This window comes from Acipenser ruthenus, chromosome 2 (genome assembly GCF_902713425.1).
Source record: "Acipenser ruthenus chromosome 2, fAciRut3.2 maternal haplotype, whole genome shotgun sequence".
Lineage (NCBI taxonomy): Eukaryota > Metazoa > Chordata > Actinopteri > Acipenseriformes > Acipenseridae > Acipenser > Acipenser ruthenus.
The window spans coordinates 108,464,729-108,491,226 of NC_081190.1; the positions used below are offsets into that span (position 1 = coordinate 108,464,729).

At 37.6% G+C, this 26,498-nt stretch overlaps 1 protein-coding gene across 3 annotated transcripts in view; it reads right to left on the bottom strand.

The window, feature by feature from the left end:
• The window catches only part of LOC117408327 (Kv channel-interacting protein 4), a 375,835-nt gene that overhangs the window by 316,054 nt on the left and 33,283 nt on the right, over positions 1–26,498 (bottom strand). The window contains exon 1 of one of the 3 annotated variants that reach the window (XM_034013223.3): positions 1,041–1,352. The exons of the other annotated variants lie outside the window; for them this stretch is intronic. The gene's annotated coding sequence lies outside the window, so the exon portion shown is untranslated. Of the gene's footprint in view, positions 1–1,040; positions 1,353–26,498 lie in introns of those variants that run through there. 3 annotated transcript variants of the gene reach the window in all.

Below are 26,498 nucleotides of genomic sequence, written 5' to 3' on the forward strand. Positions count from 1 at the left end.
TTGTATATATATTTGAAAATATATATGAAAATATGAAGTCACTAAGATATGAGGCTTTGAGAGTGTGGCAGAGGCAGATTTGCAAACTCACTGCCACAAAAGGACTATTTTTTTTTGTACAGTAATACCCATGATTATATTGGACCTAGAGAACACTTCTAGTGTGATAAAAGATGATTAACTACATTAGATACATTTTTTTGAAGAGATCACAGTAATAATTATCCTGTTATTGCATATGGTTTATGACATACAGCACATACCTTCCATTAAATCTTTCATGTTTGCAACAAATGTGTTCTCTGAAACACTGTCTATTACAAACCCACTGCTACAATACCTGTAAGTAGGCTACATACTTTTTTCACTAAAAAAAAGATCAATTTAATTTAATAGATTGACGCTTTATATATATACCCTAGTCTCTGTAAGTCGCCTTGGATAAAGGCGTCTGCTAAATAAACAAATTATATATATATATATATATATATATATATATATATATATATATATATATATATATATATATATAGTTAAAATGACGTACAGCAGCTGCTATACATACTATCAGTTTGGGATAATGGTTCATTTTAAAACTCTGCAACTGTGTTTGTTTTGTTCCCCCACTGTTATGAAACAGTATACAAATTTCCAGAGCAATCCAATAATAGTTCAGAAGTAGTAAGTGTCACAAACGTTCAAACATACAAACATCCATACAACTGCATTGAATGAATGAGTACAGGCTATTTAACAAGTGCATTTTGTTTATGACAGTTCAGAAAAGTTCCTAAAACTGCTCAATATCCCCCAGATTCTTAGGGGGAAACAATGATTCTCCACTACCTTCTCCAGGAAACACATCATGTTACCAAATTGTGTAATCATCATTTTTTTTTTATTATTATTTTTATTTACTGTATCACGCAAAAAACTACTATACAGAACAGTATTGATGTTTTTAAAAACGCCATATACACCCCCAGGTAATAACTGTATTTTATATTTTGTTCACAGTTAAAAAGGTACTATTCACTCACCTTGTTCTTCTGTAAGGCTGTACAGTAATTAGATGGAAAATCCTCTCAAGCCTGCAGCAATTATCCTCCAAGCACAAGCTATGTTTTTTCACAGGATCGACAAAAGAAGGGGTCTTAACACTGTGACTGATACTGAAAGAAATAAAAACTGTTCTTCCAATGCAAAACAAAGAACAGACAGATCATATGTGTGCTTTATGCCAGTGCTATTCACCAGCTGAAAACATCGACATCCACTTAGAGCATCAGAGGATTATTCCTCTGCATCACCTTCTGGCTCACTGAGGCAGGCCAATGAATCTGAAATCATTTATCTTTAAAGCCCTTTAGTAAAGACCAATTACAAGGAAGTCAGCTGTGAGGACTACAGTACCTGTACATTAAAAAAATAAATAAATACCCAGTTACAGGTTCAGTCAGATCTGACAGCAATAGACAAGCTAGTCTTTAAGCAACCGTGAGTGACTTGTTTTAAATACCGTAGTATATGCCTAAAACTCATGTTAAAATGTCTCTTTACTCGCTCACGGAACACAATCACATATATACACAGTGTGTAATTGTGTCAGTGTCAGCTGATAAATAATTATTTACTTTGTTAAAACGATCGAAAAATATAACATAAGCAGATGATCAAAACCAAGTAAGATTTTATTATAAATATAAGGTATTTTAGCTGCCTAGAATATGACATTCTACTTTACCTAAGAAATATAATGTTTGTGACCCACTGTTGTTATTACATTTCATCTGTACCATAAAACCTTTCTGTAATATCAAATTGAGACTGCCACCTGCCTTAGAAAGTTTACCATGGTAAATCTGCACATTTTCCAGTGCCCCCATGTTTTCCTACAGTTATATTTACCGTCGTTCACTATGGTTTGCAATGTTTTGTTTTTTTTTAAATATGCTTAACCATACCTCTGGACTTGCTTTACCATGTGTTAATAAACTTTCACTATGCTTTAGTACACTGTTCTATGCTTTTACTGTATTAAACTTTTATAAGGGCTGCTTATGGCCAATGCTACTACAATAACTGCTCTGAACTACGTGTCTAAACTACAATTATATGATGACCTTAATTTACCTTTACCGCTATCATTTTGTTTTTGTATGTTTCATACGAAATCAAGTACTTATTGTAAAGAATTCTCATTTTGGCAACTATGCCTTGTTTTTGTTAAAGATCGATTAATTTAGTTTCCATCTGATCGATATCAACACGATTTGAACTGGTACTCTGTAGTTTAAAATATGTACTGAGAGAATTGCCTCAGGCTCAGCCGCCCTGATAAAGGGAGTTAATGCAGAGGACACCAGAGAAGAGTTTTAAACCATCTTTGACCTTTATGTAACATACATTATGTAACAATGCAGATTGAATTGGCTGCGAAATTGTGGTAACATAAATACCTAAATGCAGTATAGCTTTAAATGTCTCTTCAGAAAAAAACACAGAGATTTTTTTTTAAAAAGTTAATATATACAAGACACTTTAACATTGTGTGGTAGTAAAAAACACATGTTCCAGCAGTACATTTTCCAAGAGCTCCCTTGTCACTTTAATGGTGCTCTTTTCATTATAAAACATGCTGACAGCATTCTCCTTAGGATAGATTTAAGGGAAAGGTTTTTATGAAGATGTATCTGTCTGATAGCCTGGAACTCTTCCAGTAGTAAGACTGTGTCTTGTGTTTGCAGGGATCTGGTATCAGTACTGCACATCAATCACCATTGCCAGGATGACTAACCATTTATGACCTTATTAGTAACCTTTAGATTTGCAAAGCTATATTTATACTAAAAGCCTTTTTTTTCTTTTTGTAGCTGGATAATTATCTCAGAGAAGAAAAAACATGATCTGTTTTGGCCAGTCAGTAACAGAAAATCTAACCTGTTCATCCCTATGGAATAACACCATGCTTGTTTTCAATCGGTATTTTGTTAACCACTGAGGTGTTGTTAGTTCTACTTAAGCAGCAAGATTTCTAATATTAGCCTCTAAGACGACCTATGATTACCAACCTTTCCCACTATCTAAATGTCCTGTGCCACATACAGTATTATGTTAGTCTGGTGAATGTCTTAATTAAGAGATCTGTGCTGGCAGATTGAATGTACTGTATTTATAATATGTAGTTATGTCATCACTAAACAAAAAGCAACTTGTGTCAGAGTTCTAGACATATAAAAAAAACAGCTAAATACAGGATACTAACCTTATATGGACTTGTGACTGAGATCGAATGATTCTTGGTGTTAGAGCTCCTTCCCGACCTGCAAGGCAGCTGCATAAAGGGAACAGAGTACCCTGGACTAAATGGCAGGACAGTTTATTCCAAAGGTTAGGTGGAAGTTGGCCATCTAGAAAGGGGGAAAAGCTATGGTATACAAACTCAGTGACCCGGACGGGAAATGGCGTGGCATCTGCGGATTGGAGGAGTGGATGCGCTCGTTGACCAAGGGGTCATGGGTGACATTATAAAAAGGGGACGCAGTGATGTGATCTGTTCCTTTGTGAATGGATATATTAAATGAGCAGAAGGAGAACCTGTGCTGTGAAACATGAGTGTTTTGTTTGTTTTTTGTTTGTCGTTAATAATACTGTTTGTAATTATTTGGACGGCTAACACGATCCGGAGCTGTCGCCAAAGGCCAGCACTAAACCCGGATCAACAACACTACACTTTTATTGTCACTAAAGAACTGTATTCACCACAAGCACTAGAGCACGCACTGTGGACTGGTGTTTGTGTTTGTGTATGTGTATGTGTTATGTGTGGGTGAACTGAAATGGGACTGTTATTATTTCGGGGCAAACCCGCGGATTATAAATAAGCAATACACGCCACTGTATTGCTTCATTAACATTGTTATTGTTTACTGCTGTTAGCCATCAGGCATTGTATTATACAATTAAACCTTCATTGCACCTGGATTATCGTTGTTTGTCTGATTATAGATCACCTGCACCTGCACACTGTTAACCACTTTGCCACAGGAATCCAAGGCTTTACAAACACATAATCACCCTTCTCTGTCAGCTCAAATAGGTACAGGAACAATTTACCTTCCAACTAACTGCTGCTAGAAGAGGTAATTAGTGAGTGTTTTTTCTCAGTAATTAAGAGCTCTGGGGATGGAAGATCAACCTGCAAACCACCTGCATGTTTCTTCCCACCAGGCTTTTATTTAATATGCAGTGTTGAAGAAAAAGTGTAACACAAAGATTGACAATAAATTATATAAAGGATTATACATCTACAACTAAATTATATATATATATATATACTTTAAAAAAAAAAAAAACTATTAGAGTATTTAAAGTATTTTTTCTCACTTGTTAGTCTTCTCATTTCACAAACTATGTGTATGAATAAAGATCCTTGAAGCACATCCTCTTAAAACATTGATTTAGCAAAAGTCTGCCACGGTTGGCACAATGACTCTGCACCGTTCCGGAAAAGATATTTGGCCAGTACCATTTTTTTACTGCAGAACATAAACCAGTCCTTTCCACGATTCTGATCAACTCCACCCATTCCCTTATTGTACTCTCCAATAATGGAGGGCTGAGGCACATCCATTTGTTTCAACACTGTACTTGTAGGTTGTTTAGGAAATTACCAAACTATCAGTTAGACTGGTTGCAGCAGTGACCAGACTGTCACCATGCCATCTTACAAAGGTTATTCCAGCAGCTTTGTCTTACAGCACCTCAAAACTGAAAAATGATATTACACCTTTAATGGAATAAAATAATAATAGACACACTAATATACCTTTCCAATACCAAATGAACACCTGCCACCGTAAAACGTACTGTGTGGGAGGGTATCATACTTGGGCTATTCTGTGGAAGACTGGTAAAAAATATAAACTCAAATATGTCACCATCAAGGATAATATATCTGAGAGTTTCTCTGTACACAATATACAGCCAGTAAGGAATTCACCCTGTGAGCAAAAGCAATAAAAGAAAAAATAGATATATTTGGTTATGCTATCCAGGCACTTTGAAACCTAAAAGAAAGTTTTCATTGCCCTTCCAAAAAAGCATATATACTGTAGGTTATAGAAGACTGCTGCCAAGATCACAAGACTGCAGTTGCTCAGAAGAAACTGGTCCCCTGCCGCAATGACAACCTGTGAGAATTATTTCACTCCCAGGCAAATACATAATGCGCACGTATCTTCATCATTCTTCATGCAAGCAAGCACAGCTTGACAAGTACAATTTATATCTGACCAAAAGCAATTTAAATATCTAAAAATAGCCAAGGTAGAAAAAAGGGTATGCTATGTATGGATTTGATTTTTTTTTTTTAAAAAGTGAAAGTTGCATTTAAAACTTGGGACAGATGTCTTTTAGCTTTATGAAATGGCAGGGACAAGGTATGAAAATGTATCATTGTTTAGTCTATGCTCGGTTTATTCATTGTGGAAACAAAGAACAATGGTATCGGTCACAATTTTCACAGATACTGTACTATACAGGAGTATTACATGTGTTAAATGGAAATTATGTATACACAGTTTGCATAAATAAACCAAGAAAACTAACATTGTAGCATGTTGCTTTCCTTCATTAGTTAGTTAAACAATTTCAGAGAAGATAGAAGTTTGCTGTTTAGAACACAACTGGTAGTGGTCAATTTGCCTTCAACTGATCTCTGAGATCTAATGTTCCGATTCGTATGGGAGCCATTCATAACTTCAAACATTTAATGATACAATCTTTAAAACTTCTCAAATATACTTAGCTAATAATGTTAACCTTTATGTGTGGTTCGGGAGACTATACCAGGACCCCTGCGTCCTATCACCTTCTTCCACCATGTAAACTTATGGAAACTATAATAAGATCTAAAATGGGAAATTACCTAAATGGTAACAATATCCTGGGAGACAGTCAGCATAGTTTTAGGAAAGGGAGATCGTGTCTAACTAACCTGCTTGACTTTTTTGAGGATGCAACATTGACAATGGATAATTGCAAAGCATACGACATGGTTTATTTAGATTTCCAGAAAGCTTTTGACAAAGTCCTGCATAAAAGATTAATTCTCAAACTGAACACAGTAGGGATTCAAGGAAATGCATGCACATGGATTAGGGAGTGGTTAACATGTAGAAAACAGAAAGTACTGATTAGAGGAGAAACATCAAAATGGAGCGAGGTAACCAGTGGTGTACCACAGGGATCAGTATTAGGTCCGCTGTTATTCCAAATCTACATTAATGATTTAGATTCTGGTATAGTAAGCAAACTTGTTAAATTTGCAGATGACACAAAAATAGGAGGAGTGGCCAACACTGTTGCAGCAGCAACGTTCATTCAAAATGATCTAGACAGCATTCAGATCTGGGCAGACACATGGCAAATTTAATAGAGAAAAGTGTAAAGTATTGCATGCAGGCAATAAAAATGTGCATTATAAATATCATATTGAAGAAAAAGACCTAGGAGTTTATGTTGACTCAGAAATGTCTTCATCTAGACAATGTGGGGAAGCTATAAAAAAGGCCAACATGATGCTCGGATATATTGTAAGAAGTGTTGAATTTAAATCAAGGGAAGTAATGTTAAAACTTTACAATGCATTAGTAAGACCTCACCTAGAATATTGTGTTCAGTTCTGGTCACCTTGTTATAAAAAGGATATTGCTGCTGTAGAAAGGGTGCAAAGAAGAGCAACCAGAATTATCCTGGGTTTAAAAGGCATGTTGTATGCAGACAGGCTAAAAGAATTGAATCTATTCAGTCTTGAACAAAGAAGACTACGCGGCGATCTGATTCAAACATTAAAAATAGAGAATTGCAAAGGTCTGGAACCAACTCCCCAGTAATGTTGTTGAAGCTGACACCCTGGGATCCTTCAGTAAGCTGCTTGATGAGATTCTGGGATCAATAAGCTACTAACAATCAAACGAGCAAGATGAGCTGAATGGCCTCCTCTCGTTTGTAAACTTTCTTATGTTCTTATGTTCTAGTCACCTTCACCTAGTTGGTCTTGTGTTTTTTCGTTCAGGTGTAAACCCAAACGGTCTGCAAGACCCATTGATTTTTCTTAAACCAGCAAAGAGCAATTAAAATGGAACACTTACACCAAAACTCTTCGGACTCCCAGGATTTTGTGTCTGTAGCAGAACATTTGCCTGCATCTTCAAACCAGGGTCAAATTACCCCTCCATTTCTGTCTCTGTTCAGTGACTCTGTGAGATCCACCAGCTTCCCAAAGAGCTAATCTTCATCGTTCTAAACGACTCCGGGCTCAGGACGCACCTCCAGAGCGACTATATTGGAAGGACTGGACTATATTGGAAGGACTGCTGAACAGCTGAGCATAGCTCCCCAGCTATGCTCAGCTGTTCAGCAGCCCCAACCAGACAGAAGGCAGTCTGCGTCTGAGCAATTCATCCTGACAGCCAGCACTTCAAAACAGCAGGAACCTGCTCCAGCCAGATCAATCCAACAAGAGCTCTCCTTGATTTTTCAAGAGATTAAAACTTTTATGCAGCCATTTGACGACACATTATCCTCAGTCAATACCAAACTGAGTGACTTACATAAAAGGATGTCTTAGATTGAACAAGAGAAGCAAACTTCAGCTCTTACAGTTTTCTCCTCTATTCCTGCAGTAGCACCAGTCGCAGCTACAGCTACTTCCGGTTCAGCTCTAACATTGGTACCTTCAGAAGATCCTCCCGTCTTCAACCTTGCCACCACTTCAGCATTTGGTTCTGCCTCCCCAACCACAGACAGGCATCATTCAATATCCCCTCAAATTAAGCGCAATATAATTGAAGGCAAGGACATTAATCTTGTTTCATTACTAATGGCGACATCAGAATTGCTGCATCACAGAGTAGTGGATTGCGGAGATCTGTCAGTAACATTAATATCCAGAGATCCCAGATTACTCAAAAATCTAACATTGGGGGAATTCGTCATTGCTTTCTCCATATTTAGAGATGTGCCATGCTCCATATATCCTAACTGCAGAGCTGAATTAGACTCCTACGAATATTATATAGTGGAATTGTCTGTCAGATACAGAGGGACTATGTATCATATGTATCATAAAGCATTCTTGGCAAAAGCAGCAGCTATATTGGCATCTGATAATCATATAATCAATTGAGCTCAACCCGATCCAGATTTGTTTAATAGGATTTTCAGCAGTCTCAGAGCTAATGCATGTGGGGTCTGCGCTTCCATAGGTCACACAACATCCCTCTGCCCTAAGGCTGCTATAGCATCAACTTCTAAAGCAGCACCTGGTACCACCTCCAATTATTCAAACAGATCCTCATTTCACAATGCTATACATTCTTCAGCTCCTCCCGATCAATCCACAAGACAAGATAAATACGGTCGCAGAATCAGTCACAGGAGGAAGACAAATTTGCAATAACTTCAACACCAGTTTCTTTTCAAACAGGCAATGTAATTTCATTCACATGTGCAGCGCTTGTGGAGATGCTCACGCCAACTCAATCTGCCCTTTAAATCGCAAGTGACTTTCTCCGATGCTCGTGGTCACCACTCCCATAAACATTCCGGCATTATAGAAAAAATTTAAAAATCACCCTGGCATCAATTTCACCAATTACTTAACTGACAGATTAAAAAACGGGTTTTCAGCCGGTCTCACTGAAATTCCTTCATCCTCATTTCAAAGTAAAAATCTTCTTTCTGCTAATCAAGATACAGAGTCAGTTAAATTTCTCATGAAAAAGAAATTAAAAAAGGATTTATAGTCAGCCCATTTTTAGCGCCTCCTTTTCCAGTCTATAGAATTAATCATATTGGCATAGCATGGGCAGCAGTGTGGAGTAGTGGTTAGGGGTCTGGACTCTTGATCGGAGGGTCGTGGGTTCAATCCCCGAGGGGGGGACACTGTTGTTGTACCCTTGAGTAAGGTACTTTACCTAGATTGCTCCACTAAAAACCCAACTGTATAAATGGGTAATTGTATGTAAAAATAATGTGATATCTTGTAACAATTGTAAGTCGCCCTGGATAAGGGTGTCTGCTAAGAAATTAATAATAATAATTCAGAAAATGTCAGGAAAAAAGCGTCTTATCATTGATTTATCAGCAATGCGGGGTTCAAGCATCAGCGGTATCAACGCACTTATTTCTCAAGAACAATTTTCTCTTCACTACATTACTATTTCAGCTGCAATTTACACAATTAAATTAGCAGGTCGTGGTTCCTGGCTAGCAAAAGCAGATATATCAGATGCATTTAAAGTAATGCCAATCCATACTTCTCTTTGCCACCTTTTTGGTATATGCTGGGATGGAAAGTTTTACTTTGCCACTCAATTGACTTTCAGCCCAAAGATATTTGACACTCTATCAGAAGCATTATGCTGGATACTTCTCAATGCCTACCACATTCCATTTCTGCTTCACCTGCTTGATGATTTTTTATTGATCTCCCCTCCAGCAGGTCTGCCAGCAGAATCAATTACTAATCTCAAGAGTTTGTTTTTAGAAGTTGGCGTCCCACTCTCAGAGGAAAAAACAATCGGCTGCCTTAATTCTCTGAAATTTCTCGGCATCATACTGGACACAGAAACATTAGAAGCCAGCCTCCCTGAGTCCAAACTCAATCACGTTCGATTTCTTATTCAGAACTTTCAGATTAGTAAAACAATCAGAAAACACGCACTGCTTGCATTGCTGGGTCACATTTGCAATTCGTATTATCCCCCAAGGGAGGACATTTATATCTCGACTACTTGCTCTTGCATCAACAGCAAAAAACTTGGACTGCTACATAAATATTTCATCAGAAGCTAGGAAAGATATTAAAATGTGGTTTGCTCTTATTCAGCACTGGAACGGCTTGTCCATGTTTCATGACGATTTCATCTCAGCACAGCACGACATGGATTTTGTTTACAAAACAAAAAATGTAAATAAATAAACATCTGAACAGACATCGGTTTACAACATACATATTTATAAAATTGAAATAGAATACATTTTTAACTTTTTAGCAGCAATCGGTTTATTATCAGATGAGCAAAAGCAACTGAACAACGCAGATAAATAAACTTAGAAGAAAACGTTTTACAGAAGCGCAGAGCACAAGAAGTTATAAACAAAAGTCTAATTTATTTTTCTTTTTTTCGACTTCTGTGCCATCTGATCCAAAACATCAACTCCATATTTGGTTGCGTTGTAAAACTCCACGGTCTCTGGTATTTATTTTCACTAGTCCCAATGCTAATGGACTGACCAAAGCAGCGCAGCTGGCAAGCAGGCGCCAGCCTTCAGAAGGCTGATTGAAAACAATAGACTGTCAGTCATTCACTCAGGCAGAGCGTAGAGGTTAATCTGATTACAGCTAAACACATTGCGGACTGGTAAATAAAAACAATAAAGTAGAATACCGTTCTGTATAATCAAAATACAATTGTTTTCTGTGTGGCCGTCAATGTGACTCCCGGGGCTTTTAGGTATAATGTAATATATCTCCTTTATTTCTGCACTCCCGTGTTTCATGCTTTGTTAGAATATGTAATACATAAGGAGAGAAAGGTACACGAACGCACAGCCCCATATGTAATTCTCCGACAAGGCTGTTTATCCCCATCTGATGACCTGACAATGGAAGTATTATGCCTCTCTGCATTTCTTGGATTTTTGAGATCCTCTGAATATACAGTCCCTTCTATTTCCAGTTTTCCTTCTCTGGGTATTCGCTGCAGTGACCTTAAACATATAGTAGATTCTCATTTTATTCTCTTTCTACGTATTTCAAAAACTGATCAGATTCGGCAAGGACAATGTATGTAACTTTCAAAAATGGACTCCTCTATGCTCATATACATCCATGCTGAAATACATTACATAACGTAAACCTAAATCTCCTTCCGATCCCCTGTTCATCAATGCAAGCGGGTCTGTTGTCTCAAGACACTGGTTTTCTTCTCAGCTCTCCACTTTGTTTTCCAGAGCAGGTCTTCCCCCACAATTCTACACTTCTCATTCATTCAGAATTGGGGCAGCCACTTCAGCAGCAGGAGTAAAGTTTAACCAGCATTTAAAAAACAAATGGGAAGCTGGACCTCATCAGCAGTCGAAGTTTACATTCGTTCTTCACCAGCCGAAATAGCATCTGCCCATCAGTTCATTGCTAGTATGTCTGGAGTGGGGACGACCTATCTGCCTGGGTCACCAAAGGTTTCCTCCTAAAAATAAAATAATTTTTTTTTTTTTTTTTTTTTCCTTTCCACTGTGTGGAGGGTCTTCACATAGTCAGTAGGGTACAGTTACTAACCCTTATGTCACGTTAAGTGTTTTTTTATTTTGTGTTAAATGTTTTCTCTCTTTTTTCTTCTTTTCTATATGCATTGGCAGTTCTCTTTTTTCTTCCCATAAACGTCTTCAGCGGGGAGCCGGGGGTCCATCCTCTGGGGAGTTACTGATTCCACTTTCTCCAACCGTTTGTTAAGAATTGCTTCATTTACCTAATAGAGGAGGGTTCTCTGTAAGTCAGAGGGGACCCCTTGCCAAACTCCACCTTTAGCATGCATGATTCCTTGTCTTCTTCTCTTAAAGGTTCAGATGCCTCTATTTATGTGAGGGTCCCCAAGCAGCAGAACCCCTCTTGTTTGTCGGGTCTCCTCAGCGACTGAACCCCCCTTTTATTGTGTTGAGCTTTTGAAGAGGCGGAACACCCTGCTCAATACGTTCTAACAACTACTAACTTCTTGTTTTCTTTCCGGCTCCTGAGCCTCTTCGTATGTCAGGTAACCTCAACGACGGTGCCCTGCTTTGAATGTCAGGTCACCTCAAAGACGGTGGCCCCCTCCTGTATGTCAGGTGTGCTCAGTAACGGAACCCCCCTACTGCATATATTGGGCATTGAAGAATCTGAACCTCTTTTATGTGTTAATTAATTTGTTTTCTTTCTGGTTCGCGAGCCTCTTCGTATGTTGGGTCATCTCAGAGACGGTGACCCCCCTCCTGTTTGTTGGGTCTCCTCAAACAGGAGGGGGGACCCCTCCTGAACCCCTCTTTATATGCATAGGTCCTTTGAAGGATGGAGCCTTTCTTTATATGTTATACATTCCTTACTTTATGTCTTAAAACATCACAGCAGATGGCCTTGTTCTGCCCTGTGTACTACTGTGGTGTTTAAAGCACCTTGTTTATAGTAATGCAAACCCTGGAAATAAAAGTCTACTGTTCGACCTTGGAAATTAAAGTCTAACCACATATGTGGCCATATCATGACATCACCGAGAATCCAAGACCGTGCAGACATCACAACCATTACAGCGACTTGCCAATAACAGCACTACGACATCACCGCGATGGACATTACAGCACAGACCATTACAGCGACTGCCCATAACAGTGCTATGACATCACCGCGACGGACATTACAGCACTGACCATTACAGCGACTGCCCATAACAGCGTTACGACATCATCACGACGGACATTACAGCACTGACCATTACAGCGACTGCCCATAACAGTGCTATGACATTACCGGATGGACATTACAGTACAGACCTTTACAGCGACTGCCCATAACAGCGTTACGACATCATCACGACGGACATTACAGCACTGACCATTACAGCGACTGCCCATAACAGCGTTACGACATCATCACGACGGACATTACAGCACTGACCATTACAGCGACTGCCCATAACAGTGCTATGACATTACCGGATGGACATTACAGTACAGACCTTTACAGCGACTGCCCATAACAGCGTTACGACATCATCACGACGGACATTACAGCACTGACCATTACAGCGACTGCCCATAACAGTGCTATGACATTACCGGATGGACATTACAGTACAGACCTTTACAGCGACTGGCCCATAACAGCGTTAAGACATCACCACGCCGAACTATAATTCAGTTCCCAGAAGACTCTGTGAAGTTCACAAACACGTCACTTACCAGGAACTCCCCCCTCCTCAGTATGCAGGTTTTAATATGACCTAGCAGTGTCAGGGAGACTCGTATTGCAGTTGCATACCAGGTTTGATGAAGATCTCTTGCAGATCGAAACATTGATCTTGGGTATAATAAAAAATATAAACACTTTGGAGCATAATATATAAGTGTGCAGGTACTATGTTTGTTTAACTTTAAAATCTTTCTACTCTGCACCTTGAAAGACTTTGGATGTGAAGCATACATTGGGATATCTTTGACAAACAACTGTGGATATTGACCAATTGCAATATACGCTGAGACCTTGAGGGTGGAAGACTCTCTCAAATAAAGATATGAATGCACAATTAAATAATAATGATAATAATAATAATAATAATAATAATAATAATAATAATAATAATAATAGTAATAATAATAATAATAAAAACTATGTGCCAAGCAAGTATATAAAGGGGAATTATCTGACTACAACATTTTAATTTCAAACAACAAAAGTGAACTCGCTCTGGAAAAAAGTGTCGTGCTAGAAAGAAAACAGTGGGTTCAGTATGGATACGACAGGGCAGAGAAGCAAGGACACCAATATAAAGTTAAACTCTTTATTTAAAAAACAAATCTGTACAAAATATACATTTTTAAAAAATCCAAACACATCATGTCTGTGTATCATGTCTGGTCACCTTGTTACAAAAAGGATGTTGCTGCTCTGGAGGGAGTGCAAAGAAGAGCAACCAGAATTATCCCGGGTTTAAAGGGCATGTCGTATGCAGACAGGCTAAAATAATTGAATCTATTCAGTCTTGAACAAAGAAGACTATGCGGTGATCTGATTCAAACATTCAAAGTCCTAAAAGGTATTGACAATGTCAACCCAGGAGACTTTTTCGACCTGAAAAAAGAAACAAGGACCAGGGGTCACAAACAGAGATTAGGTAAAGGGGCATTCAGAACAGAAAATAGGAGGCCGTTTTTTACACAGAGAATTGTGAGGGTCCGGAACCAACTCCCCAGTAATGTTGTTGAAGCTGATACCCTGGGATCCTTCAAGAAGCTGCTTGATGAGATTCTGGGATCAATAAGCTCCTAACAACCAAACGAGCAAGATGGGCTGAATGGCCTCCTCTCGTTTGTAAACTTTCTTATGTTCTTATGTATCGGTCCCCAATACTAGGACTATATAAAGAAGGATAGGAAAATGATGTCACAAGTGGGTGGAGTTAGTAAACAGTGGAGCATTTCTGGAGGCCGTACAACACTTTAAAAGTGCACTCACAATGCTTTTAACTTATTCGCCGTTGCCCTTTCTTGACATAATAAAGCATTCATTTGCATAAATAAGTCAGACACTTTATATTAACAATATTTTGTATTGTTATTAAAAAAATACCAGTATATCCTGGCGCTGCAACAAGGCATCGCCACAATGTATTCATTACTGAGTGGGCTCCACAAATGGCGCCTGTAATTCAGTACCGAACTGCATCATGGGATTGACTGTCCTATCCTTCTTTATATAGTCCTAGCCCAATCCAGGATGTCCTGTGGAGGAGTAATCATATATATATAGAGGTCTATGGGAACAGTGAAAAAAAAAACTATAGTCTTCTGCAATCAGAACATCTGTGTTGAACCCCGCTCTGTCTGCGTCGTGTGTCCGAGTTCCTGGTAAGTGACGCTTTTGTGAACTTTGCAGTCTTATGGGAATTGTAGTTCGGCACGGTGATGTCATAGTGCTGTTATGGGCAGTCGCTGTAATGGTCTGCGCTGTAATACCCAAAACCTATACAAATTTTAACTAAGAGCTTGACATAGATCTATCCAGATTGTAGTTTTAATAATCAATGTGTAATACATGTGCAATACATAACACAATAAAGGAAGTACAAAAAAATTGTGTTAATTAATGTTTAATCAGTTTCTATTTAATAACCAACTAGGGAACTGTAGTTCCTAAATTTAAAATATCACTAAATTAAGTACAAAAACGTTTACATTAAATGCACAAGAGATAATAAATATTATCAAGTATAGTATAATCTTACTTTGCCTAAAGATGTGCAAATCAGCCTATTTTATATGCAGATACTCCCAATACAATCAAATTAAATTAACACAAACACAGAACTATTTAATTCATTAAAATGTAAGACCTGTTTTACATTACCTTTTTATAACACAATTATCACATTCTGAAAACGTAACTGAATAAAGTCAATGGCAGTTACATGATTTTAACACATGTTCATCACGTATTGTTTCGGCAGTGTGGATAGGGTATAATTATTTCAACACAATTTAAAATTAATTTACGAACGCATTTCTGTGCTCTTTAAAATGCATTTATTGTTTGATTGCTACATTCCACAACTGAAAATGCAATGTCCATTACAAACAAACAGAAACCCTAATGACAAAGTCAAACTTTGTTCAGCGAAAAAGCAGCCTGAAGTAAGTGGATTCCTGGGAGTTGACAGGATTCGTGATTGTGGTCGTGGCTGATTAATTGGGCATGGTGGATCGTATTTTTCTTATTTCTTGTGCACTGTGAACAATAATTCAATCAAACAAATCAACTCCAAAAAAGACACACAAAAAACCCATTTCCCCATACACATTATACCAACAACACTAAATAAACACGTGCAGGGCAATCGCCCTGCTACAGTCCAAAATAGGTTTACATTTAAAAAATACACTCCAAATGAAGTTTCAAAACCACGTTTTAAAAAAACTAAAGCCAGACTCACAGATGACAACATGTTTCCATAAGGTTATTATTATTATTTATTTCTTAGCCGATGCCCTTATCAAGGGCGACTTACAATTGTTACAAGATATCACATTATTTTTACATACAATTACCCATTTATACAGTTGGGTTTTTATTGGAGCAATCTAGGTAAAGCACCTTGCTCAAGGGTACAGCAGCAGTGTCCCCCACCTGGGATTGAACCCACGACCCTCCGGTCAAGAGCCCTAACCACTACTCCACACTGCTGCCCCTACTACTCATAAGGGTTACATTCTTATGAAAGTTATTAAGTATTATCGTACGTAATGGGACTACAGCGTATCAGCTCATTGCTTTTTAAAGAATGGTAGAGAGTTGGCTTTAAAATAATGTAATCTCTCTAAACTCCAGGTGAAATGGATGATCTATTTGGTTGCCTTTTAAAGCATCCTAATAGTATGGAACTCCAGAGGGCTATATTTCATTCTGCAACTCTATGTGGAAAGCCGTGTGCAGATGGAGACATCTGGCACAGGGACAAGCAACTAAACACAGCACCTGTTATTATCAGGAATAAAAAAGAATAGCATAGTGGATCACATCTACGATTACATCAACATAATGGGCAAAGGGGGATCATGCCTAATCTCACAATTAATAACTGGATATTGTAATGTGATAGTATTTATCTTAATGAATTCCACAGCTGTTTGAAAAGCCTGACTGAAGCTCAGCGAAAGTGGATGAAATCAGAATATTATCTAAGTGCCATGAAACTCCTGTGTACATGCTTCACTAGATTGCACTCCCCAACATCTGCTAAATGCTGCACCTTGTGGAAGGCAGTATCCAGGTTCAGGGCACTGTCAACGAAACTTCAGTAATTAGTAAATTAAAACAAAAAAAAATAATAATAATATTACATTGTGATCATGCAATTTTTGTAGTCATATGAATAATTGTAATGATTCTAAGTTCAGTACAAAGCTCTACTGATGAAAACAAACGTTTGTTACACAATTGCAATTATTTCTCAAACACATACAGACATTGGACTGTACAGTATTACTATTTTGTCAAAACAAAATTATCTCCAGTGTATAATTTTCACTTACATTTTCACTTCATACTTGTTTCCTTTACTAAAAATAGCAACCTGGCCACATTGTTTGCTATTATTACACATTATATGTGCCCAGAGTGGGAGTGTCTGGGAAATAATGGAATAATGTTTATTATTTTTAAATACAATTGATCATTGGTCTCCTTTATTATGATATATGATGATGACCCAAGGTGCTTGTCAACGAGAACCTGATCAGTAATTGTATTCTTCATTTTCAATTACATTTTACTCCAGGCCACCACAAGTAGCTCTTGACAATTGAATTATTTGGCAGATCAGATTGCAAAACTGCTGATCAATCTGGCCTGGTTCAAAAGAAAATCTAAGATGTATCTCACGGTTTAAATTCCCATTTCTAAATTACTTTCTTTTAATATTGCATGCATCATCTCTTATTTAAGAGCTAGATCATAGCTCTAGTTTAAAAAGCTGCCTTAGCCTAAAAACATAAACTGCTAAAATGAATAACTTACGAAAGCAACATGGTATTTCCTCACCGTTGATTGTGCATGTCCCTGAACAAAATCACAAGCCTTCTCATGAATATTAAAGGAATCTGTTTGGTTAAAAATACTGGGAAAAATCACAAACTGCAGAGATTAAACAAGCAGTGGGGTCTGTTAAAAACAGTACAGCAAGTTTTATCCTGTAAATGGTAAAATGGCATCTTATGGTTCATTTCATTGTGTGACATTACTGTGGTAAAATAATGGTAGGTCACAATGAGCTACTCTGGTGTACTAAAAAAATATAAGCTCCATAATAATTTGTACCAGGGTACTAAAGACATATTCTGTTGGAAATCACACTGGAACCTCACTGGACTCCTGGGTCCCAGTCTGAGGTAGTGTACAAATATATTAAAAAAAAAAAAAAAAAATGGTGTCCTGTTCTCATGTACACTGATTAAAGGCATTTATTCTTCAGCTCAACAAAAATAATTCAGCCGTGAAAGGGTTACAGCACATGCGACAAGGACAGAAAGTACCAGTACGCTGAGCAAAATGTAAGTTGGAGCTGTTCGTAGAACATGACAATGTTTAGCGATCTAGATCAACCAGCACAGTAGCCATAAACTTTACTGAAACATTGAGATTTAAACAAATTGGACATCTACTGCTGTCAAATTTTACAGACTAATCTTCAAGAAGAAAATACTTTTACCCCTGTCATGTGCCCACAGTACATAGAGTACTGTATGTGGCAAACATTTAAGTCGGTTCTGACTGTCCAAGGTGCCTACACAGAGAATAAAGCATTGACCACATTGTTTCTGATTTTGTGGTAGGCCAGAGTATATTCCCAGATTGTGGATATCCTTCTTTGTTAGTTTTCATCTGTTCATAACTGCATTACTACAGCAGCCATCACTTAGCTTATTTCCACTGGCTGTTCTAGGCTGTATCTAGGGAGCTGGTCTTCTTTGCATCCTTAATCGCAGAGGGTACTTTGCTCCTTGTGAGTCTTTCTCACTTATAAAGTTGTATTTGACTGCATCCTAACTACTAGATTCTGAATTGTACAGTATTCAGACATTGCCCTATAACCTGTAATCTATATATCTATCTATCTATCTATCTATCTATCTATCTATCTATCTATATATAGACACACTGTCCTAAATTTTTCTCCACCTTGAAATTCTTGAGTTGCCCTCCCAAAAAGTCAACTTACACATGCTCTTTCCTTGGGCAGGGATTTAGGTCAAAACTTTGTCTGCTTGACTACATTTCTAATGGTTTTACCTCCATGGATACCTGCATCTTTTTCACCCTTGTGCCTTTAACAAAATACATAATTAGCACCCCAATTTCTGACCTTTGTCCTCTTTAGCCAATACTGCTTTTGCAATCGCCAATCAGTGTGGCCTTTGACATTTTCCATCAAAACAAAATTCCTAAAGTAATTGAATGTTTAAGCATAATTATTTTTAAAAGCTACAGTAGGATACTACAGTTTAAACATTCCTTGGCATTCCTATTCATTCTTAGCAAAATTAAATAGCAACCGATAAGGGCTAATTCACTATAACAAACCCTTCTTATAACAAACACCCATTTTTAACGATCCCAACAGCAAGAACCGATTTTTTCAATGCAAATTAGCCCTATTAGAAAGATCACGTACAGGATCGACACGGATACTACAATCTCAGTACTGACTGACACTGAACTTTCAAGACCATGGTTGACGAATGCAATCGTTGCCTGTCCATCATCTTCACACAAACTGCAACCAGGCAACGGGCATAAGGAACCATCTACGCTGGATAGTTTTTTCAAGAGATGGGCCATGTAATTACTGTATTCAACATACCTGTAGCAGGGTGATTGTTGATGTAATTTATATATTTTTGGAGTTGTTATGTTTGATCAAATGTTTACAGACAGGCGCTCGATTGAGACTTGCTGCCTGCCTGTCTTGTATGTGTCCTCTATATGTTACCATCGTTGATAGCATCACATGACCTGTTTGTTTACTTTCTGTTTTGTGTTTAATAAATCCTGCACGACTGTGCCGGCGTTTCAACTCCAACTCCCATGTCTCTCTGTCTTGCAATGGGGTTACTCACACACATGACACGAGTACCTTGTCACAATACCGTTTAAATGTTGATCAATGTGAAGGAATCTTCATAAAAGTACTATATATTGATGTTCAATTCAAATTTGCCGTTTTGTCATTATTCTGATACAGAAAAATGCCAAACCCTATTATAGTGAACACCCTGATATAACGAACATTTCTCCAGGTCCCATGGGGGTGCGTTATAGTGAAGTTAGAACAAGTGAGGAAGGTTAATAACACTCCGGTATTGACTGCCAAAGATATTCAAAGTGAACTGGCTGCAAATGGGATTGGTCGAGTATTGCATAGTGACAGTCTCAGTGGTTGCAGGTCAAGAAATAATGTCACAAGGACAATTGCTTAAAGTTTGCAAAACGGCATTTGAATGATGGATATGAGTTCTGATCAAAGGTTTTGTGGAGTGATGTAACAAAAATCGAGCAATTTGGTCAAACTGATAGTCGTTACGTTTGGAGAAAGTCTGGTGAGGCGTACAAAGAAAAGAACACCATACCTACTGTCAAGCATGGAGGTGGTAATATCCTTCTATGGAGCTGTTTTTCCACTAATGAAACAAGAAATTTAGTTCCAATACATGGTAAAATGGATTCCATAGAATACCAAAAGATATTGGCCAATCATCTGAAAACCTCCGCTAAAAAAACTTGGTATAAAGCGCAACTGGACGTTCCAACACAACACCAATCCAAAACACACATCAAAATCTACTTCAGAATGGTTAAAGAAGAATAAAATCAAGGTTCTGGAATGGCCTAGTCAAAGTCTCGATCTAAATTCAATGGAAAATCTTTGGTATGAGTTGAAGAAGGCTGTGCACAAGAGAAGTCCTCGGAATTTAAATGAACTGGAACAATTCTGCATTGAAGAATGGTCAAAAATCACTAAGGAATCATGCCAAAAGCTCATTGACAAATATCCTAATCGTTTAAAAAGAGGTTATTATTGCTAAAAGTGCCTCAACTGGCTACTAATTTCATTTTCCTTGTCAGGGTATGAATACTTTTGAATTAGCATTTTTTGAGTTTTGCAAAAAGTTTGCAAAACTCAAAAAAGAAATAACTAATTGTAGACATCTATTTCTTGTAACTTTTTTTCATCATCCACAAAAGCAAAACTTTTGCTACAAAATATTTTTCCTATAATTATTTGTTTTCGAGAAATTTCTAGAAATTATAAATTTCCATTGGAGTATGTAAACTTTTGACTACAACTGTGTGGTTTTGCATGTCTTGTTTCCAGGATGAATGTCTAAATAAAACTAAAATGCATAAGCTTAACTGACTCTACTATACTTTAGCATATGTTGTTTGACAAAAGTCTAAGCTTGTTTTTATTTTCACAAGTAAGAGACATTTAGAAGTCATAAACAAAACATGCACATTGGTCAGATTCCTGTTTAGTCTGTCCAGCTATCCTCACTTTGGCACTGCTGCATGTTATCAGGACCTAAAGGACAGATGAGGAAGACGACTGTTTTTCTAGGCCAGCTGCTTTGCTTCTTCATTAATTTGTCACAGGGACAGACAACCTTGGTTGTCTTACTCTTACTGGCTTTGTATAAGAGCACAAAGTGGCACACATATATACAGAGGGGCCTCATAATCTTGCATTATGAATTGATGTTTGTTGTATATATATATATATATATATATATATATATATATATATATATATATATATATATATATATATATATAAAATCAAATAGCAAATAGCTTCTATCCTTGATTGTCCATGGAAACCATACACATATTTTATAATGAGCAGATTTTTTTAAAGGGCTGTACCTTAAAGTGTATTTTATTTAATTACTTCTTACGTTCTGTCAGACAGGAATCATAGAAGCTTTGTTTACAGTAATTAGACACCCTTCTCTTCTTCAGACATTAACCAGTAAATTGGTCCATTTACAAATTGTTAGTAAAGAAATGAATTATGCTCTACGTCTGTCTGCAAAACAGATCAAGTTTCATGGTGTACAGTGTTTATCCAAGTTAGCGCAAATGGCACTTTTAATATTTAACCATAAGGTGTTCAAGCCACCTTGTTTTCATGAGTGCCACAGTAGTAACATGGTGAAGTCAGCAGAATGGATGAGATGGGAGAATGTGGAACAGCGTAAGATTGGCTGGCAAGACATGTGGACAATGAAATGGAGGAAGATCAGCTTCCTAATCAGGTCAACATATGATGTTCTTCCATCACCGTAGAACATGCATGGTTAGATGAGAACCCTGCGTGTCCTTTGTGTTCATTACCAGCTACACTGAAGCACATTCTAGCAGGATGTAAGGTGGCTCTGAGCCAGGGTCGCTTCACTTGGCATAATGACCAAGTCAACAGCTTGCCACCAATATCAGCAATAGCTGCACACAGAGAACAGCATGCCTCTGTCCAGGAGAGTGACCAAAAGGAAAGGTTATTAGAAATAAGATTCACCTGGGGCATTGGGAGATTGGAGAATGCAGGCAGATGTTGGTCAGCGCCTTATTTTCCTACCCAAGATTGCTACAACTACCTTTCGACCTAACATTGTCTTGTGGTCAGACTCATCGTGCCTTGTTCTCCTGGTGTAGCTAACAGTGCCATGGGAGGATTCAGTGGATTAGGCATACGAGAGGAAGAAAATCCGGTATGCTGAGTTACCCGCTGAGGTGGAACAGCGGGGTGGAGAGTCTGGGTTTATCCAGTAGAGGTGGGTTGTTGGGATTCTTTATGCATTCCATGACCTGGCTTCTTCTTGGATTCAATTATATGCATATTGGTTGCCATGCTGAGGTGCTAGTGAGGCTGCACTTTGGTTGATCCCTGGAGCGAGCATCACAGCCACTGTGTATGCTGATGTGCCAGGGAGGCTGAAATAGGATGATCCCTGGATCCCAGCGTTACACGTCAGCCACCAACACCGGGCCAATAGGAAATCCACATTACCTGGAGGAAAAGCGCTGAAGGCTCATATATTACAGCAAAGCTACATCTTGATTAGTTCCCACCACTATTATCTGATCATGTAATAAAAATCAGCTAAATCACTATGCAGATTATTGACGGGTATTGTACAGTATGTGATTCCACTATGAGTTTGTGGAAATTATCCAAATTAATGTTTTAATGGTCCCAACCAAGCAAGTTTTTCAGGTTAAAGAAATTCTGACTTAGTAGTATAGTACATAGTACAGTGTGTTGTGTTTGTAATTTTTTTATTTTTTATTTGTGTATATTTTTTATGACAATTTGAAAAGCCTTTTTTTGGTTCATAACATAAATGCAAAGAATAAGATATGAAATTGTGGCCATTACATATTACACATATTGCACACAGAATTGTGGGAATCTGGGACCAACTCCCCAGTAATGTTGTTGACGCTGACACCCTCAAGAAGCTGCTTGATGAGATTCTGGGATCAATAAGCTACTAACAACCAAACAAGCAAGATGGGCCTAATGGCCTCCTCTCGTTTGTAACCTTTCTTATGTTCTTATAATTATTGGGTACAGAAACAGTTTACTCATATGGGATACTTCACAAGATATAATGTAAAAAAAGTTAAAGGTTATTGTCGTTCTTTGCCCAATGTTTAAGTTACTTACTTGAGAACATAAGAACATAAAAAAGTTTACAAACGAGACCCATCTTGCTTGTTTTCTTGTTAATAGCTTATTGATCCCAGAATCTCATCAAGCAGCTTTCTGAAGGATCCCAGGGTGTCAGCTTCAACAACATTACTGGGGAGTTGGTTCCAGACCTTTGCAATTCTCTGTGCAAAAAAATGCCTCCTATTTTCTGTTCTGAATGCCCCTTTATCTAATCTCCATTTGTGACCCCTGGTCATTGTTTCTTTCTTCAGGTCGAAAAAGTCCCTTGGGTCGACATTGTCAATACAATTTGAATGCTTGAATCAGATCACCACATAGTCTTCTTTGTTCAAGACTGAATAGATTCAATTATTTTAGCCTGTCTGCATCTGACATGCGTTTTAAACCCGGAATAATTCTGGTCACTCTTCTTTGCACTCTTTCTACAGCTGCAATATCCTTTTTGTAGCGAGGTGACCAGAAATGAACACAATATTCTAGATGAGGTCTTACTAATGCATTGTAAAGTTTTGACATTACTTCCCTTGATTTAAATTCTACACTTGTCACTATATATCTGAGCATCTTGTTGGCCTTTTTTTTATAGTTTCCCCACATTGTCTAGATGAAGACATTTCTGAGTCAACATAAACTCCTAGGTCTTTTTCATTGATTCCTTCTTCAATTTCATTATCTCCCATATGATATTTACAATGCACATTTTTATTGCCTGTGTGCTGTACTTTTCTTCATTAAATGTCATTTGCCATGTGCCTGCCCAGTTCTGAATGCTGTCTAGATCATTTTGAATGACCTTTGCTGCTGCAACGGTGTTTGCCACTCCTCCTATTTTTGTGTTGTCTGCAAATTTAACAAGTTTGCTTAGTATACCAGAATCTAAGTCATTAATGTAGATTAGGAATAGCAGTGGGCCTAATACTGATCCCTGGTTACCTCGCTCCATTTTGAGGTTTCTCCTCTAATCAGTACTTTCTGTTGTCTACATGTTAACCACTCCCTAATCCATGTGCATACATTTCCTTTAATCCCTACTGCATTCAGTTTGAGAACTTTGTCAAAAGATTTCTGGAAATCTAAATAAACCATGTCATATGCTTTGCAATTATCCATTGTCGATGTTGCATCCTCAAAAAAATCAAGATGGTTAGTCGGACACGATCTCCCTTTCCTAAAACTATGCTGTCTGTCTCCCAGGATATTGTTACCATATAGGTAATTTTCCATTTTGGATCTTATTATAGTTTCCATAAGTTTACATATAATAGAAGTCAGGCTTATTGGTCTGTAGTTACCTGGTTCAATTTTGTCTCCCTTTTTATGGATCGGTATTACGTTTGCAATTCTCCAGTCTGTCGGTACAAACCCCTGTGTCAAGAGACTGTTGCGTGATCTTGGTTAGCGGTTTGTAAATAATTTATTTCATTTCTTTGAGTACTATTGGGAGGATCTCATCCGGCCCATGGGATTTGTTTATTTTAAGAGCTCCTAGTCCCTTTAACACTTCTGCCTCTGTTATGCTACAGTTATTTAAAACTGGATAGGAACAGGTCGACATGTGGGGCATGTTGCCCGTATCCTGCTTTGTAAAAACTTGTGAAATGTAATAATTTAATATATTTGCTATTTTTTTCTCTTCGTCTATGATTTTCCCATTTCTATCTCTTAAACATTTAACCTCCTCTTTGAATGTACTCTTGCTGACCTCTGTTTTAGTTATTCTGTCTTTGTTATTTGAAAAGACTAAATCAAGGCATGCCTCCCCTCTAGTCGGTGCCTTGACAATTTGAGTTAGGAAGCAGTCATTTGTCATTTTCACCATTTCAATTTCGTCTGTCATGCTCCCCACCGGATATTCCTATTTTATATGGAGGAAGTTGAAATCCCCCATTAACATGGCTTCTCCTTTGCTGCATGCATTTCTAATGTCATTGTATAACACATTATTGTGCTTGGTGCCTGAATTTGGCAGTCTATAGCATTCCCCTATTATTATGCCCTTTGAATTTTTGTCCATAATTCTGTCCCATATTGATTCGGTGTTTTTTTTTTCTTCAGATTTAGCACCTGGGCTTCAAGACTATTTTTGATGCATAGCACTACCCCTCCACCTCTTTTGTCCTGCCTGTCTTTCCTATACAGTGTATACCCACTAATTTTATATTCATCTCCATCACTCTCGGATAACCAAGTTTCTGTAACATCATAGTTACTTGTTTGTGCAGTAGCTTCAAGTTCTAACATTTTGTTTCTGAGACTTCTAGCATTTAGATAAATACATTTAATGGCTATCTTACCTGAATTTTTGCCCTTGTTTTGATGTGGTCTCCCTTCTGTTTTTTTGTTGATTTCTCCCCCCTTCCTTTCTAGTTTAAATGCTTCTGAACCTCCCCGAGTAGATTGGTTCCCTTTTTATTTAAGTGCAGACCATCCCGCCTTTATAGTCCTTGTTGTAGAATGTGGTCCAATGTGTTGCCTTCCTGTGTGCACCACGATTTCCAAACCCCTTTTTTTAATGTATTCAAAGACAAAAAACCACGTGTGTGTCCACTAGAAATTACACAATTAATACAAATGAGAAATACGTATTAAACATGTTTTGCCTTGCACCAATTTACCCCCTTGCCAGAATTTGCATGACAGTTTCTAAATTAGCAAGTGGAAAAAAAACTCCATCTGTGTGGTATTTCTATATAAAAAAAATTAATAAAAACAGGCGTAGTCTTACCTCTGGGATAGTTCCGCTCAATAGTGTTATATATATATATATATATACTGTATATATAAAAATGTTTTGATAACGTTTTACAAATGAACGATTATCCGAATACTTGTCTGAATCTTGAACAGATGTCTGAAGATGAACATTCCTTGTTCATCTCAGCACTATGAAAAATTGGAAATTGATACCAAATTAATTTAAGTGAGGGCTGTCCTGGTAAAGCTGCAGTCATAATATTGGATTTTGCCAGCAACTGGAAGCTGATATCTGGCTGATTGACTTCATGCTGTGGTCGAATTTCCTGCCCTTTCTTTCTCCATCTGTTGTTTTGCTGAAAACTCAAGAGGTTTTGGCAAACCAAGCTTTTTCATTTGTTTATACATGTATATCTATTACACTCTTTGGGAGAAATAAAAATATATATATATTATGTTTATAGTATACAATACATTTAGTGTGGACACAATTCTATTTTATTGTCTAGGATTCCTCATATTCTTTACCAGTTTACTTTCCGCACTGTACCTGTTGAAATTATTTTTAGTGTCGGGTCACAGAAAGCAGAGTGACATAAAAAAACAAATATAAATTTGTAATGATGATGGCAATGTAATGATGATGGCAACACTAAAACACTGACCTTATGAAACAAACCACCTTATAAATAGATGACATGTGAAACACCCTTTGCAACAAATCTCCTTAAGCAACACCTATTCAAATAATGATATACTTTA